Source organism: Mya arenaria, chromosome 3 (assembly GCF_026914265.1).
Source record: "Mya arenaria isolate MELC-2E11 chromosome 3, ASM2691426v1".
Lineage (NCBI taxonomy): Eukaryota > Metazoa > Mollusca > Bivalvia > Myida > Myidae > Mya > Mya arenaria.
The window spans coordinates 79,144,972-79,172,970 of NC_069124.1; the positions used below are offsets into that span (position 1 = coordinate 79,144,972).

At 36.3% G+C, this 27,999-nt stretch overlaps 1 pseudogene; it reads left to right on the plus strand.

Annotated features, from left to right (window-relative positions):
- The first annotated feature begins 49 nt into the window (after nt 1-49).
- On the plus strand, nt 50-27,999 carry LOC128227330 (uncharacterized; annotated as a pseudogene).

Sequence of the window (27,999 nt, forward strand, 5' to 3'; positions counted from 1 at the left end):
TATCCAATCAATACTTACTTAACAAATGATTAACCAATCAGAGTTCAGTTTACTAACCGGAGTCTTTCTACCTGTTTTGACAGATTTCTTGTACGCAAACGATGAACAAATCTTAACAAAGTTGGTATTTTTTTATTCGAACTAGATCATCCTTATTATTTCAATGTGTACGATTTTCAACGCATTTTTCTCTTAGCTGTATAATAAATCGTAAAATTAACTCTTTATGAGTTAACGTTGCGTTATTATTCGGATATTTTTATTTCGGATAACTGATGTTCCCTTCATGCTTAAAGTTAAATGTAGTTGCCTTTTTTACAAAATGTATACAAGGTCATGTGAAAGACGATAATCACAGCTAAGGCATCAACTTATATGTTGGCATGCATTCATTATAGTCAAAAAGCACGACTGCTAGTCCACCTAAATCACCGTCAACAAGTCTTATGACGATTTTCTTTTGTACTATGGCTAACAGAGATACATAAGCAATGTCAAAATAATAAAAAAAAGTATCCCTGATCGCTCATTATTGATGGCAAGCACGACTGCCACTAGTCCAAATAATTATATGCTGAGAGATGTTTTTACTTACTTTTATATGGTGAACCCTTCTCGTAGAAATTGTTTCATCTCCATGTTGGGCTATTCATTCTGGTAAGGATTCCAGATTAAGCATTTAAGGACAAGGTCTATAAGATATATCCTAAAAACAAAACATATTACCATTACATGTACTCAGGTTGTCCGATTAGCGCAGTGGTTAGCGCACTCGCTTCTCACCCAGGCGACCCGGGTTCGATTCCCGGCTTGGGCGCATGTGAGTTTGGTTTGTGGTCACCAAGCCGGACAAGTGGGTTTTCTCCGGGTTCTCAGGTTTCCCCCACAACACAAGACCACACTCTCGCGTAAAATCGTGCCAACGAGAGTGATTAATATAATGTTGTAATAACTTGTTTCACAATCGTTGTAAAATAAATATGTTTAAACTAAACATGTTTTTTCATATAAGTTCTGTGCATAAAAAGTCAACATCCAACAAACATTTATATGTTTGAGTTTTTTTTCATCCCTTACATTCAAAACATAGAAATATACATGAAGAGCACCGGCTGTTCACATATATAAATATGCAAAAGAGTTGTCTGTGTCATTAGAAGCTTTGTTTTACTGAATTTGATGTTTTAATGCTTGTTTTGTGAAAAATACTGATGTAGTTACATGGTGAAATATGAATATAACCTCTCTAAATACTTTTTTAAATACAATTTCAATATTTTTCAAGAAGACCCCCTGATTTTTTCACCAACCCATTTAGACATTTAGGGATTAGAAAAATCATGTTTAAACAACTTTTATTTAAGCTCAACCACCACAAGCCCACCACTGGTGAAATGCTTTCCCGGATTGCTCTAGTTACAGATTATATATAGCAGGGCTTGTTAATATTTTTGAGCCAAGGGCTTGTGTAAAAGTTCTGGCTTTATCATCTTAAAGACTAATTTTGATGACTGTCAACACATATAAACAGTATTTATTTTGTCAATAAAACCCATTACAGATTGATTAAACAGTCAAAACAAGTGAGATAAATGTACTGAAAATTACATCAATAAACAAATTGTCCAATGCAATGTCATATGACAGAATGGGAACAAGATAAGGAAGGCCTTGTTTCATTGCTTGTCCAGTATGAGGTCAATTAAAATAGTTAAGAAAGCCCTTTACTTTTCACACAAGTCAACACACAGTCATGATCACAGTGAATGAATTCTATCTCTGTCCATACGGTCTTTAACTCTAAAAAATGTCACATCACTAATTAGGCTAAATTCATACATGTATTAAGTGACATATTATATGATATAGTTATAAATGCAATATTATATTAACTTAGTTTATGGTATAGAGGTTATGTGTATTCTTTTTGCAGATGGATATGGAAAATAACAATCTGGACATGAAGCAGTTGTTCTTCAACAACCTGCACCTGCTTGGATTTGATTCCCCAGCCATGGAAGCTACCCATTCCATTCCTTTCAACAAGTAAACATCTGTATTAATCATAATTATATATAGCAATTCTTTATTGTGTTTCCAGCAAACGTGACATGATAGGACAGGTATTACTTTTGGTGGCAGTTGAACCTTGAGCAGATAATAACTAAGTCCTTGTTTTCAAATCATGATGAAATTTGCTATTTAAACAGTGTTTGCCTCAGTCAAAGTAGCCTTGGGGGTAATTATTTTGGTGAGTTCAGAGTTATGCAGCTTTTACAAAAAAATATAGTTTCTTTATTACTTTTGAAGACAAATACTTACTTAGTTATTATCCTATTAGGATTAAGCTTAGTGAAAGTGTTTTTCCACGAAGTTGATTATGAGATGAATCGCTCAAGTTAAACAACAGTAATGCCCTTTTTATAAAAAAATTCCCTATTAAATTGACTCTGACCTAAGTCCCTAAGTAGTAGGGAAAAAATAGTAAAAACTAATGATGTCAATATTACAATTTAAAGCTGCACTCTAACAGATATACCATTTTTACAACTTTTTTAGTTTTTTGTCTTGGAAAGAGCAAATTTTTGTGTAAATAAAACTAATGTTTTATGACTTAAACCGTGACTAACGGTTTAAGAAAATGCATATAACATCAATTTTTGAACTTAAGTATAATAATCTGCTATCTAAGTTTTTGTCAGCAGTCTTATATAACTGTTCGTTCCAGGACAAAATAAAAAAGTTGTCAAAACGTTCAATCTGTGAGAGTGCAGCTTTTAGAATTGTAAACATTTGAATGATGAAAGTTATTCATTTTTGTAGTTTCTTATGGAAACAAACATCTTATATCTTATAAAACTTGATTTACTGTTCAAACTTGTATTTCACCCATTCACTACATGCAGGTAACATGTTGACTTATAACATTATTACTTAATTATTGTGGCATAAACCGTTAACTTGTTTTTGTTTGTTTTAATCATGCTTCCATTGATATTCTGGTCAGAACATGCTATGCAATTTGCTTTTCATAAAGTAATCTTAATATTGTTGTTTGGACACACAGGAGCATGTTTGAGTTACCAAATAAGCGAGGGGCAGAGATCGTACTTCACTTCTTGTTCCAGAGACTCAACCCAACCATGTGTAAGGAAGCCTTCAGGTATGAACATACATGTTGTAACCATGCCAGAAACTGTAATGGTTTGATGATAAACTGTCTTGTTTATTTCATTAAAAATAAAAGATAAATAAACTGTGAGTTACATAGATTGTGGCTGATAAGAGGCAACAGGGTTCTACTTGCATTCACTCTTGTATTTACATGTTATGTCTTCAGAGACAGCTGGCCAATTCATGACAAAAAGAGGGAGCAGACATTCAGAAAAACTTGCTCCAACTGGCTCACAAATATTTTACAGGTAAACACAGTTGTGTATAACATTCAGAAAGTCTTTCTTCCACCAGCTTGCTAAAATTTTGCAGGTAAACAAAGATTTGAAGAAATATCATGAAGCATGTATGATGTAAATATAATTTCCAATTAGTAATTTCTGTTTTAAGATGAATAAGTTGAAATACTATTGCCACTAAGTTGTAATTCATTTGACAGTATAGGAAGAAGTTAAGTGTACCCATGACATATTTTATAATTAAAATTTTTAGTTGAGGCAATATATAATATTGCTGACATGTCAAGTGATATTGACTAAACATGCTAACTAGTCTGAGGTCAATATCGCTTGAGAAGTCAGCAAAACTACATATTCACTGTGACAGAAGTCAAATTGTTTTCTTGCATTCCTTAAATAATTTGCAAAACATATTGATCTAATGAAGTAATGAGCCATTCATTTTTTTGCATTCAAAAAAGCTAAGGTTCAATGTGCCTAAGGTGTGAACAGATAGTATAGACTAATCAAAATGAAATAAATCTAACATCTAACAAAAGAAAATATGTAGCCCTTTCCTTCATATACACTTGTTCAAAGTTTTTATTGCTTGCCAGGGAAAAAAAGACATGAAAAAGCAGATGAGGAGTCATCAACTCATCCTAGTCTACATCACTCTTTGCTGACTCCTCATGTGACATGTCTCGACCAATGAAAATTGCATGAAATATAGAATATTGTATACATTCTGCAGGAGGAGCCTGAGAGTCACCTGCCGCGTATCAATGCCTCGCTGTTTATGTCGCCCGGAGGGAGAAAAGTTTTACCAGCTGCTCTTTTACTTCTCTGGATATGTCCTCCAGAAAGCCATGGAAAATGAGCTTGGTGAGTGTCAACAAAAACAAATGTTAGTTCAAATTTTCCGACTTACCTTAATTATTTTTTACCCAAAGACAAACTTATCTTACCACAAATTGTTGCTTTTCATTTTTGTTGTTTCTTGTACTGGCAGTTTCAGACTAAAGGAAAGTGATGGTTGCAAGATGCGGTCTTACCCCAAATGAATTAATTTTGTAAATAAATACACAACTGTATTAACACTAATAAGTTATAGCCGGATAGCTCTAAATATGACAAGCTCTTACAAAGTCTTATCCCAAATGAATTAATTTTGTAAATAAATACACAACTGTATTAACACTAAAAAGTTATAGCCGGATAGTTCTAAATATGACAAGCTCTTACCTAGTCTTACACATCATAAAGAATTTATATGAACACTATTGATGCACATGCCATTCTTCATTGGCTGGCTTCCTGTACAAGTCATCTGATTTAACTACATTTCTGCAGGTGTGAAGGCTATTGAGAGGCAGAAGTGGCCAACCCTCACCTCCCAGAACCAGAGTATCCAGGACGCCATTCACAAGTCCCTCGTTTGCTCTGGGATCAGACATCGCAACCAGTACTTTGATACTGTCAATCTGAATGTTCAAGCAAGCAAAACATGGAAAAAACACTGCAGAGTAAGGCTGCTATGTAATTACCATGAAATCATTGAGGTTCATTAGTTATTGTTTTAAAAAAAAATATGACTCTGAAGTATGTCCATCAGTCCGTTCCCATGGTTTCCAATCAATATGATGTAAATGCTTTGGCACAGGAACATCATATTGTTAGGATGATTGGTCATGACCAGCAGATGAACACTATTGACTGTGAGGTCAGGGGTGACAGGTCAAGGTTGTGGTGACATTGAGTTGAAAGTCTGTATCCAATCAATAATTGAAGAGTGCTGGGAACCAGGAATCTTAAACTTGGTAGACAGGTTGGTCGTGATCAGTAGATGGACGCTAACAATTTTGAATTCAAGTTAATGTCAATATTTAATAACTGATTAACACTTTGGCCTAAGAACCTTATACTTGGTGGGCAGTTTGAACAATACCAGTGCATGACCCAGAATAAAAATGGGTACCAGAATCTCAATTCAGTAATCATGATAAAGCCCTTTACCTACATCATTCACTTAAAAGTTATCCAGTGCTAGTTATCTTGTTTCTTCATAATATTTTACATAAATGTTAAATTTGTTCTTACCATGTTTTTTATGCCCTCGAAATGCCCCCAGTGGGCATATTAATATTGCACCGTCAGTCCGTCCGTCCGTCCTTCCGTGTGTCCGGCTCAATAAATTGTGTCCGGGCTGTAACTTTCTCTTGCATGGACATATTTTAAAATAACTTGCCACATGTGTTTGACATACCAAGACGACGTGTCTCGTGCAAGACCCATGTCCCTACCTCTAAGGTCAAGGTCACACTTAGGTGTTAATTCACAATTAAATGCTGCATATAAGGACATAGAGTATAGGGTGTTGTGTCCGGGCTGTAACTTTCTCTTGTATGGACATATTTATGCACCCACAAAGTGGCGGCATATAGGGTTGCCCTTGTCCGTACGTACGTCTGTCTGTCTGTACGTACGTACGTCCCGAAGATTGTTTCCGATCTAATTCTTGAAAACCGTTTGTCCAATCCTCACCAAACTTTAAACACATGTTTGTGACCATAATATCTTGATCAAGTTCGATAGTCATGGAAATCGCTTTAGTCATTTAGGAGTTACGGCCCTTTTTTGCCAAAAATACTTCAAAAATATATGTTTCCGATCTAATTCTTGAAAACTGTTTGTCCAATCCTCACCAAACTTTTAACACATGTTTGTGACCATAATACCTTGATCAAGTTCGATAGCCATGGAAATCGCTTTAATCATTTAGGAGTTAGGGCCCTTTATTTCCCAACAATACTTAAAAAATATCTTATCCGATCTAATTTTTGAAAAGGATTTGCCCTTGTGCAGATTATCCTGAATAATCATTATGGCTTATTTTCTGTGACAAAAAATCGAAGTGGGGGCATCCGTGTCCTATGGACACATTTCTAGTTTAAAATAACTTGCCACATGTGTTTGACATACCAAGACATCGTGTTGCGTGCAAGACCCGTGTCCCTGCCTCAAAGGTCAAGGTCACACTTAGGTGTTTATTCTCAATGGAATGCTGCATATATAAGGACATTGAGTTTAGGTTGTTGGGTCCGGGCTGTTACTTTCTCTTGTATGACAGATTTTAAAATAACTTGCCACATGTGTTCGACATACCAAGACGACGTGTCGCATGCAAGACCCGTGTCCCTACCTCTACGGTCAAGGTCACACTTAGGTGTTTATTCACAATGGAATGCTGCATATAAGGACATAGGGTATAGGTCGTCATGTCCGGGCTGTAACTTTCTCTTGTATGGACGTATTTTAAAATAACTTGCCACATGTGTTTGACATACCAAGACGACGTGTTGTGTGCAAGACCCGTGTCCCTCCTTACGTCAAGGTCACACTTAGGTGTTTATTCACAATGGAATGCTGCATATAAGGACATAGAGTATATGTTGTTGTGTCCGGGCTGTAACTTTCTCTTGTATGGACATATTTTAAAATAACTTAACACATGTGTTTGACATACCAAGACATCATGTGGCGTGCAAGACCTGTGTCCCTGCCTCAAAGGTCAAGGTCACACTTAGGTGTTTATTCACAATGGAATGCTGCATATAAGGACATAGGGTATAGGTCGTCGTGTCCGGGCTGTAACTTTCTCTTGTATGGACATATTTTAAAATAACTTGCCACATGTGTTTGACATACCAAGACGACGTGTTGTGTGCAAGACCCGTGTCCCTCCTTAGGTCAAGGTCACACTTAGGTGTTTATTCACAATGGAATGCTGCATATAAGGACATAGAGTATATGTTGTTGTGTCCGGGCTGTAACTTTCTCTTGTATGGACAGATTTTGAAATAACTTACCACATGTGTTTGACATACCAAGACGACGTGTCGCGTGCAAGACCCATGTCCCTACCCTGAAAGATACACTTAGTGTTTATTCACAATGGAATGCTGAATATAAGGACATAAGAGTGTAGGTTGTCAAGTATGGGTGGTATTTTTTTATGTTCAGAGGCAATTTAAAATAACTTGCCATATGTGTTTGAGACATAAAGGCAAGATCAACTTTTCTTGTACTGACCTTGTTCATAGGTCAAAGTCACATTTGGGGGCATTCTCACATACTGTAACAGCTTTTGTTTCTATTCTAGGTTTCATTATAAAATGAAGCAATGCATTTTTTTATCAAACATGGGTTAACATGTACATGCATGTTAATGTCTAACAATCTCATTGAAAACAACCACTCCATCTTACAGTAACTTTTCATCTTCAGGTTCATACTTCATGTTATCAGTCCATATAGTACTGTTTACCTTTCGGTGACATTAGTAATATTTCTGTGACAGCTCTTGTTGTCTCAGGGCTGTTTATTTTTTTTTGCGTCTTTTTGGTTGTTTTAATGAAAATTTAAATTATTGCCCTCATATTTTGTTGCTAGTAAATTTATCTGGTTGCAATTATTAAAAAACTCACCAGGTTATTAGAATGGTGATGTCATTGGGCTGGCAGGTGGGCGGGTGTCAAACTTTTATTTCGGCCCAATAACTTAAGCTAGCATTGAAAGAGAGTAATGAATGTTCGTGTGTAGGTAGCTTATGTGAAGAGCTAGCTTGAAATTGCTTTTGAGGTGGTCATATTCATGGTCAACTGTTAGTAAAAATAGAAAAATGGTTTACGCCCAAACACTTGAGTTAAAATTGATCGAAACTAAACACATAAGATACTTAATTAGAGTAATTTTCAGTTTTGTCTCTTTTGGTTAGGGCTGCTACATGTACTCTTTTCTAACTCATACAAGAAATTAATTGGCTATAATTTCTGATTGCCTATATTAAAAACCTGGTTTTGTCACATTGCAGGGCTTCTAGCTTTTTGCTTGGAAGATTTATGTTATGTAAGGAAGTACATGTTGTTTCAATGAGGAAAGTGAGTAAACATTTGCTTTTTCCAGTGAGTATGTGTATGAGTACCGGAAGCTGAGCAAGGAGCTACGGGAGCTTGAATACAAGATGCGGGACGAGGAGCACAAGGCCCACATGGCCGCAACAGACAGGGGCAGGTAACTCATGTTCAATACAGGATACAATGGCACTAACCGTTTGTTGAGGTCTTACTTATTATCCATTTTGGAATAGTACCAAACAAATAATAGCAGAAATAAAATTGAGCGAGTGACGTGGTCTTGTATTGTAGGTGATCATAGTTTACCAAAACAGTCCAAAAGGACTCTTAGGGTACTTATAATCCAAGCAAATGTATTTTGTGTGTAAGGGCATAATTACTTAATACTTGAAAATTGTTGTACCAGAAATGTTGATAAAAATGTACACCTTAAAACAAATATCATTCATTGGCTGTAAGCTTATAGTCAAATTAATGCCTTCTTCTTTTTCTATAATATAAGCAAACTCTATTTTTGATTATATGAAACAGACTTAGGGACCATAAGGTTTAAAATTCTTCGTTCTTGAAAATGTAGCTAAAAGGTAACCCACTCAAAAAAATAATATAAATATATACAGTCTGCGAAATAAGCCATGTGATATATCAGTTGTATATTTGTATATATGTCTTCTTACGTATGTTTATAGAGGTCTTATTTTCTTAAACGAGGATGCTGAACATTAAACATAATGTACAAGAATTAAATTTATAATTTCAGCCCATCACGAAAACAAAGGTCGACAGAGCATTTTGATCCAGAGTTTGATCCTCGCACGATTAAAAGGGCACAGAGAATGCAACAGGTTTATACACAGCTTTGAGTCTTTTAAATTCAATATTATTCATGATTTGTTGCTTGTAATATACCATTCTTGAACATGCAGGGTTCTCAATAAGTTGTAGGTGAACTGACCCAAATTGAATTTTTTAGAAACTGGTTAGCTAGTGGCACTCGGGCATTTCACTTCTAGATTCGAGGGCATGTTGGAATGCCATTTAAATGCAATATTATAAGTAAAACACAATATTTAAATCTTCAGTATATAAACAAATTGACAAAATCAAGGTAAAATTCACAACAACACGAAAGGTACACAAAATAAATGAAACCTAACCCTAGGTAAATAAGAACCAACCCAAATGTCAAACCATCCTTTTCTGCCACTGGTTGGTTCTAATTGAGAACCCTGAAGTAACATGTTGTTCAAATGTCTCAACAACAACAATATAAAGTTGCAATATCTATTCACCTTCCGAATGTCTTTAGACATGGAACTAAATGGTAGAAATTCTTTCAGGTGCGTGATATGTGGAAACAGCTGGAGGACTTTGATCGCTCAGAGTCAGCTGAACGCGAGGTTGTGGAGAGCATAGTGGAGCGAACCATCAACAAACATCGAATAGATGGCAGCAACATAAACGTCAAGGTGCCTGACATGCTCCTGAGGGAGTGCCATGATGAAATCATCAAGGTGAGACCATGTGTGATATGTCTCTGTGGTCAAACACAAGTACAAAAGTTAAGGGACATTGTATTATGTGTTTACTGATGTTTGTAGTCATCAAATATCAGACTCATATGTATGACTTAAAAAATTCTTATTGCAATTGTGGCTTCTGGCAATTGATTATAAAACAGAATTATGAAAAGAAGATTTATCATTAAAAATCCCATTCGAAGATATCATGATAGTCCATGTTGCACTTTCCTGTGTTTCAGCGGAATGTGGGTAACACATATCAGGGAGGCAAGCTAAATCTGGTCAGTCTGGTACAGCTCTGGAATCTCGCCCTCCAGCTCTACCTTCACAAACTCAAACAAGGTATTGGATGAAAACTTTTGTTTGATAATATAAATTTTTAATTATATAAACATCATTTACTCGCAGTTTTAAATTATAATGAAATATTTAAGTTTTATTGTCCTCTGGGTTATTTTGTCATGAATACAAGGAGCAATTCATGCATAGGAGATATTTTTAACAGTAGTACAAAATTGCTCCTAGGATCCATGATGACACATGCTCCAGTAGTATATTTGCATTTGTTTGACACCGCAAATTTGCATGTGCGCAATAGGAATCACCTTGTCTGTCTGTATATTAGCATACCTGGTAATGGGTATATTATACATGTCCGTCCTTCTGGTTTTCCATGTCAAGCTCTAACTGTATATGCACAAAAAATATTATTTAAAAATATGGCATCTGTTTGGCTGTAACTTTGTCATAAATGAATGGATATTAAAATTACTTTACACATGTAAAGAATGACCAACACGGAGGTTAATCATTATGGAATGCTGCATATGCAATATGCTCATATATAAGAGTATCTGTCCGGGGTGTAACTTTATGATGCACTGAGGGATTTTAAAAACAAAGAGCACATCATTGTGTTTGGTACAAAAATGCATTTTGTGCATGAGTAACAGCCCGATTTTCTTACTTTAAAAAGTTTAATAATTATGAAATTATGCAATTATGCAAATATGCACCCAGAGAAAGAACAGTTGGTCATGTCTGGGCTGTAACTTTGTAATGCGGTGAAGGTTTTTAAAATAAACTTGGCACATGTTTTTCGAAACAAGGTCAAGGTCAAACTCATAGGCTAATTGTTGGAGGTTCTTGCATATATGCTCATATTGAAAAGGTGTATTTCTGGGCTCCATTCCACCAACATTCCCTTGAAAGTGGAAAAGAACACTGGTTTGAGGTACTAGACCAAGGTCACTACCTCTTACTTCATCAATCACCCGCATTTGGACATCTATAATGTTACAGCTTGTGTTTCTTAGAAGCATTCAAGATATATAAACTTCAAACTTTAAAGTTTGCTCACAGTAAAAAATCCCTCTTTTTGTGACAAGTTATATAACATGAACTTAAATATACGGTAGTCAGATTTATGGCCCTTTGTAACTTTTGAAAATAAGAACAATGTATATAATTCAATACAAATTAAAATATCTCAAAGAAAATGGTCTAACATTTAACTTCATGACCTATAATGGCATAGATATCCCATTTGACTTATAACATGCCTTCAAATTGCTACCCCTGTGAAATAACTATTATTTGGGATCCTCATCACCTGTGCACCGATGTAAATAAAGTTGTTTTATATGTCACAAATGACTGTTCCAGTGGGTGTGCCAAAGTTTGCAGAGGATGTGCAAAAGCTGACACCTCAAGTGCACGTCCAGCAGAACTTCTCTCAGATGGCTCAAACACTAAGGTTCTCTTCTAATTATAATTTTACCCTTTAATCAAATGCTTATCAACTTATATCAGAAATATCTTTTTGTTATTCATGACTTGATATACAAAAAAACCCACTACCTGCGCCTACATCATATCCTTAGAATATAAATGTGCTTTCTTTTATTAAATGTATACAATAAAAATTATCGTATGCACTTAAAATTAAACGCAAACCAACATTGTATTACCTCAACTGCTCAAGAAAAAGGTAGAGATATTGTACTCGCCCTGTCGTCAGTGTCACACCTTGGTTAAGGTTTTGCATGTAAATACTTTTTAGTCAGTATCTTAGCAAATATTGTATTGCATTGAAATTTTAAACTTGTGTTTCTGAACCATCCTACCTACATATTAACAATAAAAATGTGGTCGTTCAAACAAGCGGTCGTTTGATAACCGGCGCTCAATCAAAGTCGAAGCTTTGTCCCAACCTTCTATTTTCATATAAAATATATTGACTCTGGATCTAAACTTAAATAAGTTGAGGAGTTGAGCAACATTGCCAGCCCCCAATACGCAAATCATGCGCAAAATTTTATGATTACCTCGAGGTCATAATTTCAGACATTTTCCCGAAAGCATGTTCCAAAATAAACAAACAATTGGCAGGTTAAAATTTAAAAAATTGCAATGACTGATAAAAGAGAATTTAAAAGGTGTGGAAAACCAATTATCACCATTTACCCATAACCGCTACTTTGAGAAGAAAATTGTGAAAAGAATTTGATCATACTCTTTTGCTGTTCATTTAGAATATTTGTTGATTTTTGTAATAAAAAATGCCATTTAAATGACTTTAAACTTTGAAAATACGTTTTAAGACATTTCACAACAGATTAAAATGGGTAGTTTGAAACATCGAATTACTCAAGGTTTTAGCTCAGTCCCCTGCGATCTTGAGCGATTGCATTTCAACTGTAATCAAGTTACATAACTCAATTTGTCATATAATGCAAATTGTGGCCCTTTACTATTTGACTTCTGGTTAAGGTTCTGCATGTATGCATTCATAAGTCAATGTCTCAGCAACTGCTTGATGTATTGGATACAAACTTTATAAAAGGGTTTTAAACCATCCAACCGACTTAGGTAGTATGGTAACTCTTGCATAAGTGTACACAAATGACAATACCTGTACTTAAATGTATTGCATGCTATTGACATGCAGTGTGTGTTTCACAAATTGCTAAATGTTTTTAATTAAAACTACATGTTTTACCAAAACTTTGTAATCCTTCAAATGAAAAGAGACGAAGATTCAAGTGCTGTCTCCCTGACAGCTCTCGTTCATTTTTAAACAAAAATGGTAGTTAATTGAAAAGCTGATATGATAGCCAAAGATTGTTAACCCATTTAAATTGCATGTTAAGCTTGAGTATTTATATACTGTTATACAGAGAGCAGATGGCAGAGCGGATTCCGGAGATGAAGGCCTCTGTTGAGCAACTGAGGGAACAACTGGACACTGTCCACTTTCGGGACGTCTCACCAGAGTCCATCCGGTCAACAGTAAGTCGGTCAGGCTGTACAAGTACAGCTGCAAAATCCCAGTGCTCAGTCAATGCTCAGAAGTCATTCATTCATGAACATACCAAATCTGACTTAAGTTCTGTTCAGGTTTCAAACAAAACCAATGAAAGGAAAATAGGAGGAAAGGGAGGAAAAGGTGTTGAGAAGATGGAAAAAGGAAAACCAAAAGTGAACCCCTTACCAGTCATATACAGAAGGTTAAGGGAGTTAGTATAGGTGCAGCCAAACATTCCTACCTCATGCCTACCTCATCTTGTAAAGATAACTTCTCGAGCGGTGTACAAAAGTCATCTACCTCAAAACATGGCCATTCCTTTGAATGTGGATCTGATTGTGTCTGTAATAAAACAGCCATAAGTTATGGACTAGAATGTACAAGCGACAAAGCACAAAGACTTGAAAGCAACTTATGCGCTGACAAAATTAAGATGACAGAGGCAATTCTTCCAAGTCATAATGAGTCTCAGGCAGGTTCTAACTTCTCTGAAGCAAGGTATATTGTCTCTCATGAAAAACTGCAGGCCTTTGAAAAGGCTTTGAAAGCGGACAATCTTCACCCTGATACTTGGACAGAAGGACACAAAGTTGATAGCTCTGTCACAACCAACAGCTCTGGGTATCACTCCACCAGGCTGTCTGATGACACTGTTACATCCTCCTCTGGTCTTGACATTGGGGCTAGTATGGAGCAACTGCATAGAAAAAACACTGTTATTACTCTTTCAAGTAATCAGGCCAATATTAATAAAGCTATACTGTGTGATGGATCTGTTACTGATTTCAATGATAGAAATATTGCAACAACTCACACACTGTCTTCAGCTGACACACAGAAAGAAATGAATGCAAGTTATTTGAATATTTTCTGTGGAAATTATGATCAATCTGTCTGCTTTAGTCCTTTGAAAGATATGTCATTGTCTATTCATCAGTCCAACTCACAAGATGTTGAGTCTAAAAAGAGGCACTTGCCAAAGAAAAAGTCATTCTTGCCCATTATGGATATGACTGTTTGGGATGAAAATGATGATCATGCTCTTAGTAAGTTGTCTATGGTAAATACATCATTTGGAACATGCTCCACATTAAAAGACATGTTCTATGAAGATAATGAGGATCTCACAAGTGGCTCTGATGAAGAGAACCTGAACAAATCTGCCAAATACAGAGAACTCTTGGAAAGTACAGATGATGGAATTATAAATTTGGTTGCTGATGAGGATGCACATGATGTGGATGAAGGCGTTCTCAATAAAAATCCTGTCAAATACTTTGCATGCCGTTGGGATGGGACTGTTGTGCAAAGTGAGATAAAGGCTCTTCCATGTGCTGAGTCAGATAGTGACCAACACTTTGGTAGTCCAAAGGGACCGGGAAAAAGAGTGAGGTTTTGTATTGGTCATGCAAAGAAGTGGTGATGTGAATTTACCTTTAATTGAGATACTGAAGCAAACATTTAATGGTATTGTTCATTTATCATTCATGTTTTGTTGTTTTGCTTTTGCTTGCCAAACAAAGTATTGAATCTAGATTCCACCATGATTTGCAATTTTTAAATGTGTTCAATATGCCAGTTGTGCTCCAATGTGTTCATATATAATGGTTATCAGTTCAATTTAACACTAAATGTTTGATGTTTAGAATGTTAAATAAAATTCATTTTTGAATCCTGTCTTGTTCTATTTTGCAAGTGCATGGTGGAATCTCAGATTGCTCTTTTTGTTAGCACGCAACTTGCTTTTTAATATAAAATAAATATTTGAGTAGCATTTTTTGTTTGCTTATGTCATCATCTCATAGTATCATCATTATCATGCTGAGCTCTGGGATTTCATTTTGTACTTGTATTGTGTCCCCAATTTCAACTGTTGTGACTGTCTTACTTTTAAGACTTAAGCCTTGAAAGTCATTCTCATTCATTTAAAATAAGTATTTTTAGCTCTTCTGGCCAAAGGCCAGAAGAGCTTTTGCGATGGTAATGTGTACATAGTATGTGCATCCGTGCGTCTGTAAACAATTTCTTGTTAACATGCATGCCTAGATTATGGGCCTAGAAAGTAAAAAAAATCAGTGCGTCTGTAAACAATTGCTTGTGAACACGATACAGTCTTCAGTTTTGATTGTATCTCGATGAAACTTGTACAGTAACTAGATATCCATTAGAGCTGGGTGCATTTCGAAAACCAGCCAATGCATGCCTAGATTATGGGCCTTGATACTGTATAAAAAAATGCTATTGTGTAAACAATTACTTGTGAACATGATACAGTGTTCAGTTTTGATTTTATCTCGATGAAACTTGTACAGCATTTAGATATCCATTAGAGCTTGGTTCCTTTCGAAAAACCAGCCAGATCCGCCCATGCATGCCTAGATTATGGATCTTGAAAGTATAAAAAAATGCTATTTTTAGCCAAGTTTATATGTAAAGTCACAATTGCTTGTAAATGTTTGTTCAAATTTTGCCTCTGGGGTCATAACTGGCCAAGCCCAGGGTTCACAGGTTTGGTATACTTAAATTGGGAAATGTTTAAAACCTTTTTGTCTGAAACAGCTATGCAGATCCTTGCTATTTTGAACAAGGCTTTATTTAGGGGTCCACTACCATGGTTGTTTAAATTATGCCCCTTGGGTCAAAACTAGCACTGCCCCAGGTGTCACTATTTTCCTAGAGACTTATTTAAGAAATATTTTCAAAATGTTCTTGTTTCAAACCACAAGGCCCATACCTTTGATATTTGTTGTGGAACATCATATGATGACCGTCTGGCAAAACATTTGAAATTATGCCCCTTGGGCAAAAGCTGGCCCCACCTTTTTTGACTTACTTTTTAATTTTTAAAGCTACAGCAATGAAATTTTAACCATGTGCACAGTTTTGCCAAAACGAGCATCAATGTTATCCGTGTAAGTCCTTGACTTTGACGTTTTGAACGACTTTTTTATTTTTAAAGCTACAGAAATGAAATTTTGACCATGAGTACAGTTTTGAAAGCAAATATTTTTTACTTTCAGATTACCTTTACTTGGCACATATTAAAATAGCTCATGCAACTTATCTGCTTACAACACAAAAAGTGAACTATATATTTGTTGCCTATTACTCATACCTACATGCTCTGGATTGAAAATGACCCCAAGAGCCATGCCAGTAGAGCATAGGCTCTCTTGGGCCTCTTTTATGACATCCATCAAATGTCACTAGTATGAAATGTTAAATATATGCTGTCTTGGTATTATTAGTTTAAAATAATTCAGTCCTTGAGGCCTTTTTGTATGTTAGTGCAAACATATAGACTGAGTAATGTTGAAGCCGTGTTGGTCTTCAGTCTCTAGGTGTAGGGCTTGTGCGGCCCTCCCCCCAGGCCACCTTCTCCCCCACCCAGGCTAAAACACCAGACACAAGGACAGCAATCTCCTCGTCACCCAGGCAAGGTAAAGACTTTATTGGGGGTTTTGAGTCATAATTAATGAAACATTTTTTTCCATTTTAATGCCATTTTTAAGTACGCATGTATGTATTACTCTTTGTAAGTTAGGTGTGAGAAAAGCTCATTGTAACATTATTACTTGTTGTAACTTGGCCAACAGTTGTTAAGACTATAATTTCCTGCATTTGATGTTAAAAACATGTCTTTAATTGTTTTGCTTCTTGAATATTTCAGTTGTTGACACCCCAGAAGCTGCTAGTGTCTTTCATGACCAGGTCAAGAACACTGTGCGAAAAGGACTAGAGACGCTGTTTGATGAACCTGATCTCTTGAAAAAGTATATTTCTTAAACAATAATTTTCTGCTATCTATTTACAATTTTTAGTTTTCACAATCATGTATTAGTATTTGAATGGTCACCCGGTACTCCAACTTTAGTCCAATTATGAACATTTAATTACTGGTAAGCTGAAAATATTTCTTCCTGTCAGCAATGTAGCATGACCATGTGTTTTCTAGGATGCCTGTGCCCTCAACCATCCCCAGGCCCCACAACACAACCGGCTCCCGACATTCCTCTAGACCAACATCAGCACACAGCACTGTCAGCTCAACAGGTATACAGAACAAGTACCAGTAGATTAAACAAAGATGGTGGATTGGATAACATAACTAATAGCTTGTAGGTCTCAAGAAATATTTAAAGCATTGCAAAAGACTTTACCTTAAACATCGATGCATATGCCTCTGACTTGATTGTTCTTGACTCTTGTGTCTTGTTTGTAATTGACTCTTACAATTGTGTCTTGTTTGTTATCCAGGAGGAAAATCTTCCGTCAAGTCTACACCGAAATCTTCAAAAAGTATTGGTGTTAAGACAGGAAAAGACAAGCGAATAAAGACCAGTCAAAAGTCCATTATAGATTTGTCTTTCACAAAGCCTGCCAGTCCCAGAACATTGGTGGAGTCCTGGAGGAGCGAGGAGGGGAGGGTAAACCGAGGGGATGTGAGTGACACCTCCCTGCCTCTTTCTACCCGCTCTGACCTGTCATCAGACCACACATTGACAGGGGGATCACCGCAACGATCCACTCCACGGTCAGAGGAGTCCTTCCCCGCACAAGCTGAGCCCAAGGGTAGGGTGGGGAGACGGACGCCCACTGACTTTTTGGTGGACGAAATCATGGGCGAGGGAGTTGTCTTGTCTCCTTATAACTCTGGTAAGAATTGCTGAAATTTTGCCATGGATTTGCAATGTAATTTGAAAAGAACAAGTTTTCAGAAATATACATGTAATTTAATGTGGAACAGAGATTCATGAAATAATAGCATGACTTGTGTTTACTTGTAGGCCTTGAAGCGTTTGAAAGCAAGCAGATTATACAAAGGACCCCAGACCTTAATGAAGACATTCCAGAGTGTGTAACACCTGCTAACACAGAGGAGCGGTTTGGATCCAGACCTGACACAGAGGATGAGCAGATTGTCAACATTACCGGGCCTCAAATGCAAGATGCTGAAATGGGTGATGAAAGTCCTGACATCTGGAAAGAAATTATTGAGGATGGCAACCAGGATCCCATAGAAAGCAGTGCTCCAGATGGAGGCTCTAATTGTCAAGAAAGGCTAGAAAGAACTGAAGAAGATCTGGACAGAATGCGAGTAGAAAATATACTTGCTCGTGCTGGACAGTTCTTAAAAAGCAAGGATAGTAATGTCAAAGCCAATGTCTGTGATAAAAAAGCAGTAGCTTTTTCAGAGGAGAAAGAGAGAAGTGGTGTTGATAATCTGGTCATAGAAGAAAATGATATGAAAGTGAATGAAATGATCCTAGAAGGCATTAGGCAAGCTACTGAAGACAATGATTACGAAGATGATGAGGTGTCCAACAAGAGTGAAACTACTGAAACTGATGCTGTAAACAGAAGTGATAGAGAGCTGAGAGGGATTGATGACAGAATGCCGGCTGTAGAAATACCAGATGATGGACGTGAGGATGAGATAGAGGAAATAGCTGGTCCAGAACTAGAGGATGTTGGGGAGCTTTCAGACACTTCTGAACGCTCAACAGAGCAAGTTATTATTATTGACCGGAGTCTGCACCACTCACCTAGGCCTACAGCAGGTAGAGATATATATATATATGTTTGATATTCTAAATTTTAACTTTACATCTGTCCCTTTAGAGAGTGTAAAATCTTATAAGTTTTGTAATCATCAACATGTTTGAAGAATATGATAGGACAGTCTAATGTATGCAACTGAATGTTTGTATTATGATGTTTGTTTGTACAGGCCAGAGTCAGTTTCCGGCAGACGAAGATTGGGACGGCCAGATGATAGAAGATGAGATGTTTGCAGGGTTGGAGAGCTCACCAAGGGAGGCAATCATCATTGACAGGAGCTTCCAGTACACACCTGTCAACAGATCCAGTAGGTTGACCGCAGAGTTATTTAGACCTATGATAAGTGTTTGAAAACCCTTGCAGAAAAAACCATTGCAGTAATAGAAATATACTTGATTGAGTTATTAAAGGCTAATTTAGTTATAAAAAAGGATTTTATGCCCAGTCCATTTAAGTTGAGTAAGTTATTTTATGAATAATTAAACTTTCATCTAAATCATTTTCCAAAAAAAAATAAAAAAATCTTTTAAGATCTTTATGTTTGCAATAATTTGTTAATGTAATTATTTGTCAAAAAACACATTTCGAGGCACAGCAGTGAAAGATTTTACATCGTTGAAATTGAGCAACTTACATTTACTGGCGCTATGTAAGAGAATCATGAACATTAAAATTATATACTTATAAAATTGACATTGTTAGCTGAATGTGCCCTGTGAAAACAGTCAATGATCAGAAACAAGGATTTTTTTTTTAAGTGTAAAAATGTATGGTTATTACAACTGCCTGCTTATAACTATATCACGGGTGCGAAACAGTGGCTCCAGCTCTTTTAGGAGCTGTGTATAAAAAGGAGCCAATGACACTTCCGAGCTAGAGCAAAAGAACGGATATCATCAGGGGCGTAGCTGCGCCTATTATGAAGTATAGGCCCACTTGGTAGGGGGGGGGGGGGGAGGAGATTTTTTTAAACTATAGATTCGATATGGTGCGATTTGGCGTATATCTTGAGCTGTTTTAGTCATCAAAAATAGCTTCATGATGCACTTGACTAAAATTTATTTTTTCCTTACGTATGATTTACAGTAACAGAACTGAAATACAAATATTTGATACTAATTTGTCAAACAAGCTTTAAAATGGAAAATATGAATGTAATGGTTAAACAAGCGTGTCCTGTTGGTTTTGTTTACGATGAAATATTGAGGGTCTTAAAATTATTTCCAAGTTCCTGCATTTGACTGAAGCAAAAGTGTTAATGATTATATTTCTGAGTATTTCAACAGCCTCTCGCCGGTCATTGTAGAACGAAGGTATGTCTTGTTACGCCTCATGGAACTGAAGGAGCACTCACATGAGGCGGATGTGGCAGGCATGGTCAGCAATATCTGCAGTATAATGTATATGCAGGGATAAGCTGCCTCCGATGTCTTGTTGAGTGTCGCCAGCAGTGTCGAAGGCTTTGCAACATTCACCTGCCATCGCAGAATCCACTTCCTTACTTCCTCGCTGACTTCTTGCCGAGTCTTGGGTAGATCTGGTACATAGGCCTCGTAGAGACTGTCCACATTAGACGATTGGAGGCCATCGAATTTGGTCGGAATTAACCATTGAGCCTGGAAGCGCTCTTCATTCTTCAGGATACCAGTATTCATTTCTTGAAGCAGGTGGTCAAAAACGTAAAAGACGGAAACCTTCCAATACCGATTGGGGTCTGACTGGGGTCCTGTACATCATAGTTCGCCCTGTTCCTGTTTGGTAAAAGAATGCAAATACCTAATAGAAAATTACCGCGTATATCGGATCTCATTTAATTAATATCAAAATATCAAATCAGCTAGCATATTGTTTTTAAAACTATCAGTCTGCAGTCTGGCAAATACACGATGCGTTTCGAACTGTTACAAATACGCTTTTATCATTTGTGTTCCGTTGAATTGTTAATTATTGCGTTAAGACGCTTTGCTATATGCACCAATGGATCATTACATATATTTATCGGCAACCACATGAAATCAAGATGCAAATACAGGTAATATGTACCTGGAACTCGTCAGCTAAGGTCACAGCTTTCTGATAAAGGGCATGGTAGACAACGAGGTAGGCATTCTTGAATGCACGAAGCGCATCTGCGCTGCTCATCGACCTTGTTTCACACAAGGTCTTCAACTTTTGTTGGCTCACCATCGCTTGCTTTGTAACAACGTCTTCTGTCAGTTCATCTACAAATGCTGTGACGCGTTTTGCAGAGTAGTCAAACGTAAAGGGTATATCCTGTACTGTAGACATCATGGTCCTGACGCATGGAAGTTTAGAGCTGTGGACCAATGACATGTTAAGCCAATGCGACTTACAATGGGTATAGTTAGCGAGTAGTAATCCAGATGAGCGCTTGAACACCATAGCACTTGCCCGCCATGTTTCTGCGCCATCATAACACTGGCCCCGAATGTTCAAAACATCAAAGCCAGTGCCTTGCAGATATTCGAGAATGCATTGTGCCAAATATACTCCCTTTATTGACAAGTGCAAGTGACAAACCCTAAAAACTGTTCACGAACGACATGCTTCTCTTCTACTTTTGAAATAAAACGCATGCACACAGACAGCTGTTAAACAGTCAGTTGACTCATCAACCATAATAGAGAGGAAACCGGACAGTTTATAGTCAGATACGATTGCACTGACAACTTGATCGGCGCAGATACCCAATAGTTCGTTTTGAATATCCGGCGAAGTGTACTTTGCCTTTTATTGAGCATTTGCAAGATGATTTGCCAGAATTTCGTCATTTCTTTCAAGCCTGTTTTAAGTCCTTATGATATCTATACTACCATAAAAGTATCGCTAATATCAAGTAGATAGCTAGATAATTAACGTGAAAATTAAATTGTTAACACGAAATAATTCGCAAATACTATCAGGTTATCAATGGACGGAGTAAAGACGGACTGTTGGGTAGATTGGTTGGCGTACAGGTGGATGGAAGAGGGGATGGAGGGAAAAATGAAATCACGACAGGAACAGAGAGATGGGTGGAAGGACAATTGGATGGATAAACGTATGGGTCGATGGAAGGTTGAATGGACGGATTGTGTTAGTACAGGCGTTCTTACGAGACGAGACATATATTCTGGGTTCTTGTATTTTTATCTTTTTAATCCCACAATATTTTTTAACCCCAATATCCAGTTTTATGGTTTTATCCCACAGACTGAACAATTAAATGAAACCCTAAAACCCTATCCCTGATCATAGTCCAAACCACAAAATATAGCTTTTGTACATACGGGTGTACAGGCGGATGCATAGATGGGTGAACGAACGGAAGGGCAAAGTAACAGTAAAACATAGTACTGAGCAGTATATATTTTTACATTTTTCTTGATGGATGAAAAGGTAAATAGGCCATTGTGATAAAAGGAAAGGAGGGATTGATTATTAATAAACTGTAAAATAGTGTACCGTTATTGTTTACATAAATGGGTGTACGTTTATTAAGCTAAGACGTAACTACGAACATAATATATCCATACAGCAGGCAAATGCAAAATATAATATATCAAGGTTATGATGTAAGTCCGTGTTACCATTTTTTCTATGATAAACTAAGATAATAATAATTTATTTTTGTTCGTAATTTCCAATATTTTTCCGATTAAACATCCGTCACCCTCGATGGAAATTTGAAATCACTGACAAACTCCCATTTCTGTGATAAGAGTCTGAGTTTGAAGTCATCATTCCACGATCCATTGGAATCTCCAGGGTCGGGGTAAGGGGGAAACATGTTGAATGACATTCAAAATATACTCCCGCTTCGCAACTTATATTTGTAAACAAAACCGAGTTAAACAGACGCTCATTGGAATCATGCGATTGGCGGTTGCTGTAAAAATATTATCGAATCGATTTGTTAAATGGTTCGACTGAAAATAGGCACTAAAAATGTTTGAAAAAAACACCCTTAGTTAACCTTGAGTGTTAACTTGAATTTAAAGTAGGCATAAAGTGTCACCCCCTACCTTTCAGTTTTTATAGCAGATTTGGACATTTTGTATTTTTCATTTTTGGAAACGATGTGTAGGCCCGGGCCTACCGTGCCTATTGGAGCTACGCCGATGATTTGTAAAACGTAAGTATGACTCATTGTTTTATCTAATATCACAATTATGAGGGCTTATTCGAGAAATCGGGGAATGCAGTGCCATATAAATATGTTTAATCTTCACACGTATTTGGGTTATTTTGTAAACATATTGTTTATGGAGTTATAAAACCAATTCTCCCATCAAACACATCAATGTTTAGAAACGAAAGTAGAACATTTTCACCAATTTTCAGCTGAATTTCACTCAAGAAGCTTACATTTAAGATAAAGCCAGTATTATCGAGTGCTTTTATTTTGTCGGGAATAAAAATGACCGCCTTATTACCGGAATAAGCATGTTTATACTCCTTTTCTGGGTTGAGCTGGAGCCAAAGCCAGGGAGCTGGAGCCAAAGCATGGAGGCTGAGCCAATACGCTGTATAATAATGTATTCAACTGGTCATATTTGGAATAGTTGTAGTTTATTATTTATAACTAGTATTAAGATAGTGTTTTTTTTTTAAATATATAATTATTTATGATTATTTAATGCAATTCATCTGATAATGGGCGTTGCAATCTCAGAAATGTCGATGGAGCTAAACAATCCTTTCACAACATCTTTATAATTATATGGTTACTGTTTCTTGAACAGTCTTCTAACTCCAATCAGATTCCAAAATAAATGAATAGTAGTGGATGAAAGAAAAGTGTGTCATTTAACAAAGATTGGATAGACGAAAAACTATGTGCTAAATTACATCAAATGACCGCTAGTGCATCAATCGGATTGAATACGTTTAAGTGTTAATTTTCTTATTTTTCTGTACATTTGATTTATATTCGATATATATATATAAAAAAAAATGAGATACCCTTTTTACCGACATTAAACGCGAGCTTGGCTTAGATTAAGAGAAAACTAGTGTGAATTCTTACAATAATTCATTGTTTCCTGGACCTGCAAGGTGTTTATACAGCATAAGTAAGCACACGATATTAAAGCTGCACTCTCACATATAAACCGTTTTTAATTTTTTTGTCATAACACAACACGGGTTTGCTTTATTATTACGATAACATATTAACATTTGTTTATTAATTAATATAGGGTAATTACACCTTTTTGAGGTCGTTACCATCTGCAAAGGCCCGCAAAATGGTTTACAGCCCGACGAGTAGCGCGAGGGTTGTAAACCATTTGAAGGGCCTTTGCAGATGGTAACAACTGCAAAAAGGTGTCTTAACCATTATTGCATAAAATTACACACCATGAGTAACTTTTTTGTTGAAAAGCTGTTTAATGTCACGAAAATACAGAAACAGGTAGTTCAAAATAACCTCAATAACATGTACTTGTGTGACGTCACGAGTGATGTTGCTGAAAAAGTTTTACATTAAGCTCGAATTGGGCTGCAAAAAAACTCGACAGTTTCATTTTTGTTTCAACGCCATTTTTTTTCAGTGTTCAGTCGATTGGAAAGTGTCTTATTTTTTAGTAATTTACTGTATTACCTGGATTATTTACACACAATACCTATCGGGTAATCGAATAATTACCGATATATTCCTACTTTAACATTTATATGTTTTGGCAACTAATTTAAACCGGGAAAAATTGTTAAAATGTTCTGGACAAAATGTTCAGCATCTTCAGCCTCTAACAGAGAAAAATATATTTGAAAACTCTTTGTTCATTGCATACGAAGTAATAGAATCATGTCCATATAAGTCGTTTGTTCTGAAAAAATCATCAGAAATGACTAAAGTTGGGAGGAGTTAATCGTTTTAGACTTAATTTAGTGCTTTTAGAGCAAACAAATAGTCAAAACAACTGCAGAAAGTACTATCTAGTAAACACACATCAGCTTGCCAGGAAAAGATATTTCAGAAGGAAATATGTAAGTTATATGTGGTTTATTTCATTTTTTTAATGTTTGTATACAGCTATATATGCTGAAATATGTTTTAGTGCAATATTTGCATCGTTGACCCACTTTCGGTAAGAAACCAGGTCGCTCAGTATCCATTGTTATGATGCGGGCCCTGATAGCGCTTATGTTAAACAAAAAAGCCGGGAATTAACGGCACGTAAGTTTACTGAATAATGCACGTTTTTTACCAATAACGCCCGGGTAATTGCGTTTTAACACACCACGATAGTGGACCGAAAACACACATTTTATGCAATAATCGTTATTAATAAAAATTTTAGCGTTCGAAATTTGCCGATATTTCTCATCAAAACAGGCATTATCATACAGCGTATTGGCTCAGCCTCCACGCTTTGGCTCCAGCTCCCTGGCTTTGGCTCCAGCTCAACCCAGAAAAGGAGTATAAACTGCTTATTCCGGTAATCAGGCGGTCATTTTTATTCCTGACAAAATAAAAGCACTCGATAATACTGGCTTTATCTTAAATGTAAGCTTCTTGAGTGAAATTCAGCTCAAAATTGGTGAAAATGTTCTACTTTCGTTTGTAAACATTGATGTGTTTGATTGGAGAATCGGTTTTATAACTCCATAAACAATATGTTTACAAAATAACCCAAATACGTGTGAAGATTAAACATATTTATATGGCACTGCATTCCCCGATTTCTCGAATAAGCCCTCATAATTGTGATATTAGATAAAACAACGAGTCATACTTACGTTTTACGATGATATCCATTCTTTTGCTCTAGCTCGGAAGTGTCATTGGCTCCTTTTAAAACACAGCTCCTAAAAGAGCTGGAGCCACTGTTTGGCACTCGTGTATATGAGGCACAATATTTCACAAAATTCACTTTTCCCCTTTGGGACCCATTTTTGCAGACCATGTCATATTTAATTAAAAGGCGTGTACAATTTATGATATTCCTCAAGATATGTCCTATTATTCCAGACCAAAAGGCTTCGCGTGAAGCCCTGTCTAGGTCACTGGTGATGGAGAGGAGTCCACTGAGTGATGAGATCAGGCGCATGTTCCAGCAGGCCATTGCTGTTACACCACCCAGACAATCACCTCGCACAGGTAGGCCACATTCCTTTAATGGTTGAGATTGAAAGTTCTAGGAACAGGTTTTCTGTAGCAGAATGTGTACATGTACGTTCATGTGCGAGGGTTGATCAATAAGTCTAAAGACATGCTGTCGTTCTTGTTTTCTGCAGGTCCCATTGTGTTACTATTATATTAGTAATTAGTTTTGTTAATTAGTGATCCTTCTACATTTAAAAATCATTTCGCACATGTCAGGTAGTGAGAGATGAGTGTCAAAAAAATATTTGAAACTGTGCTGAACAAATTAACTTTCATTACATTTATTAAAGGGGCTGTCTCACAGATGATAAAATAGCGAAAAAAAGAAAGAAAATTGTCGAAAAATGTTAGATAATTAGATTAGATAATTGTAATTTGGTGCCGATCAGTGACACAGTCCCTTTAAGGAACACTATTACAAGTGAGTGACTTCATAGACATAAGCAACATGAGTGATAAAATGTATTAAATAAACCCATAACTTAAATTACATAATGGTTATCCAAACAATATTTGGTGTTCTTTTTAGGTAAAAATATTCAGATGCTCAACTTTGTTAACAAGACCAAAAGTTTCAGATGTTTATTCGACTACAGTCATGTAACATTATTGTGGTTCGGATGTGCCATGTTTGAGTACAAAGGTTTTCTAAATTGGATATGTCCATATGAAAGAGTATAATATCTTGTGCACAAGAGCAGACATGTTGGTATAACTTATTTTTTATGTTTGTTTTATGCTAAGGAGATAATTATGCAAAAGTGCTGATCACTGGGACCAAGACCCTAAGCTCATTTATATTTTAGACTTTAGGACTTACCATGTACAAATCTGTTTCAGTTGATGTCCGAGGGCAGGTGTCAACGGAGGCCTGCACTCCGGAAAAAATCAGCCAGAAGGCCAGGTCCACGGACCAAAGAAAAAGCAAGCTGAAGGTGGCGGACATTTCTTGGGATCTTACTGAAAACCTGGAGGACATCGAGCTTCCAGATGATCTGGACAGCAACATTGATGACTTAGTGCCAGACTCTGTAGACCTCAGTGGAACCATGACCAGTTTAGAGATTGTTGATGTTGAAAATGAAGATAATATTGATGATTTTTTCTCTAGCAAGACTCCAGAAATGCCGAAGCGTGGGGCACCAGTTGGGCAGGAGGCTGGGCAGGGAGACGCTCCTCATTCGTTGGGAGACAGTGGCTCTAACTGGCCATTGTTTCCTCAGGGGTCTGGTATAGAAGATGAAATCCCGCTTATGGCATTTACACCTTAAAATGTTCTCTTTTTTCTATAGATGGACATGATTACTAGTCTCTAAATTGCTTCAGTATAGTGTGGCTAAAATGTTATTTCTGTGATTTTTTTAAGTGAATTCTGAAACTAATTCATATCTTATTTCATGCTTTAAAATTGATTTTAAATGATTAGTAGTTTAATTATCCTTATTTAAGCAAAACAAATGTAAATGTTAAACTTGAATGTTGTTTAATATCATGTATTGACAAGTATACTTGACAATTCTTTATAGTTTATCATATTCAAAATGGTATTTACAGTGCATTTTAAATGCATTTAGTTTTAGAAAGCGAACTATTCCACAAAATTATACTACATCATAAAATGTAAATTGTAAAATCATGTTTAAGTCCACGGAAGACAAACCTTTTGCTCTGACTTTATAGTATTGTGTAAAGAAGCATTTGAATATGAAAATCTGTTTGTGTCATATTTCTGATGGTAAAGCAGAAATTCAGCTCTCTACATGCCCTGAAATAATAATCATATTAAAAAGACATCCTGTGTCCAAAATGTGTAGCAGAGTTACAATCATGTAGATATTTTTTATATAAAAAATGGCAATCGGAGAGAAACTCATTTGAGACATCAAATTGTTTCGTGAATAGCTAGGGAGGATCTACCCATAATTATTGCTTCTGTGACAAAAAGGTGTATTTAATGTGTTTTGATACATGTTTTATTGCACATTGATGAATATTTCATTACTGGTTTATATCTGTGAAACATAATGAAGTGCAGTAATTGGTCTCTAGTGCAAGATTTTAATGACGTAAAATTGTAAGCTTGCACATGAAATGATTCTGCCAGAAAATAGTTCCATTTTATGTAAACTTTTGTATGTATACAGATTGTAACTATAAAATGCATGTAAATAAAATGCAACATACATCT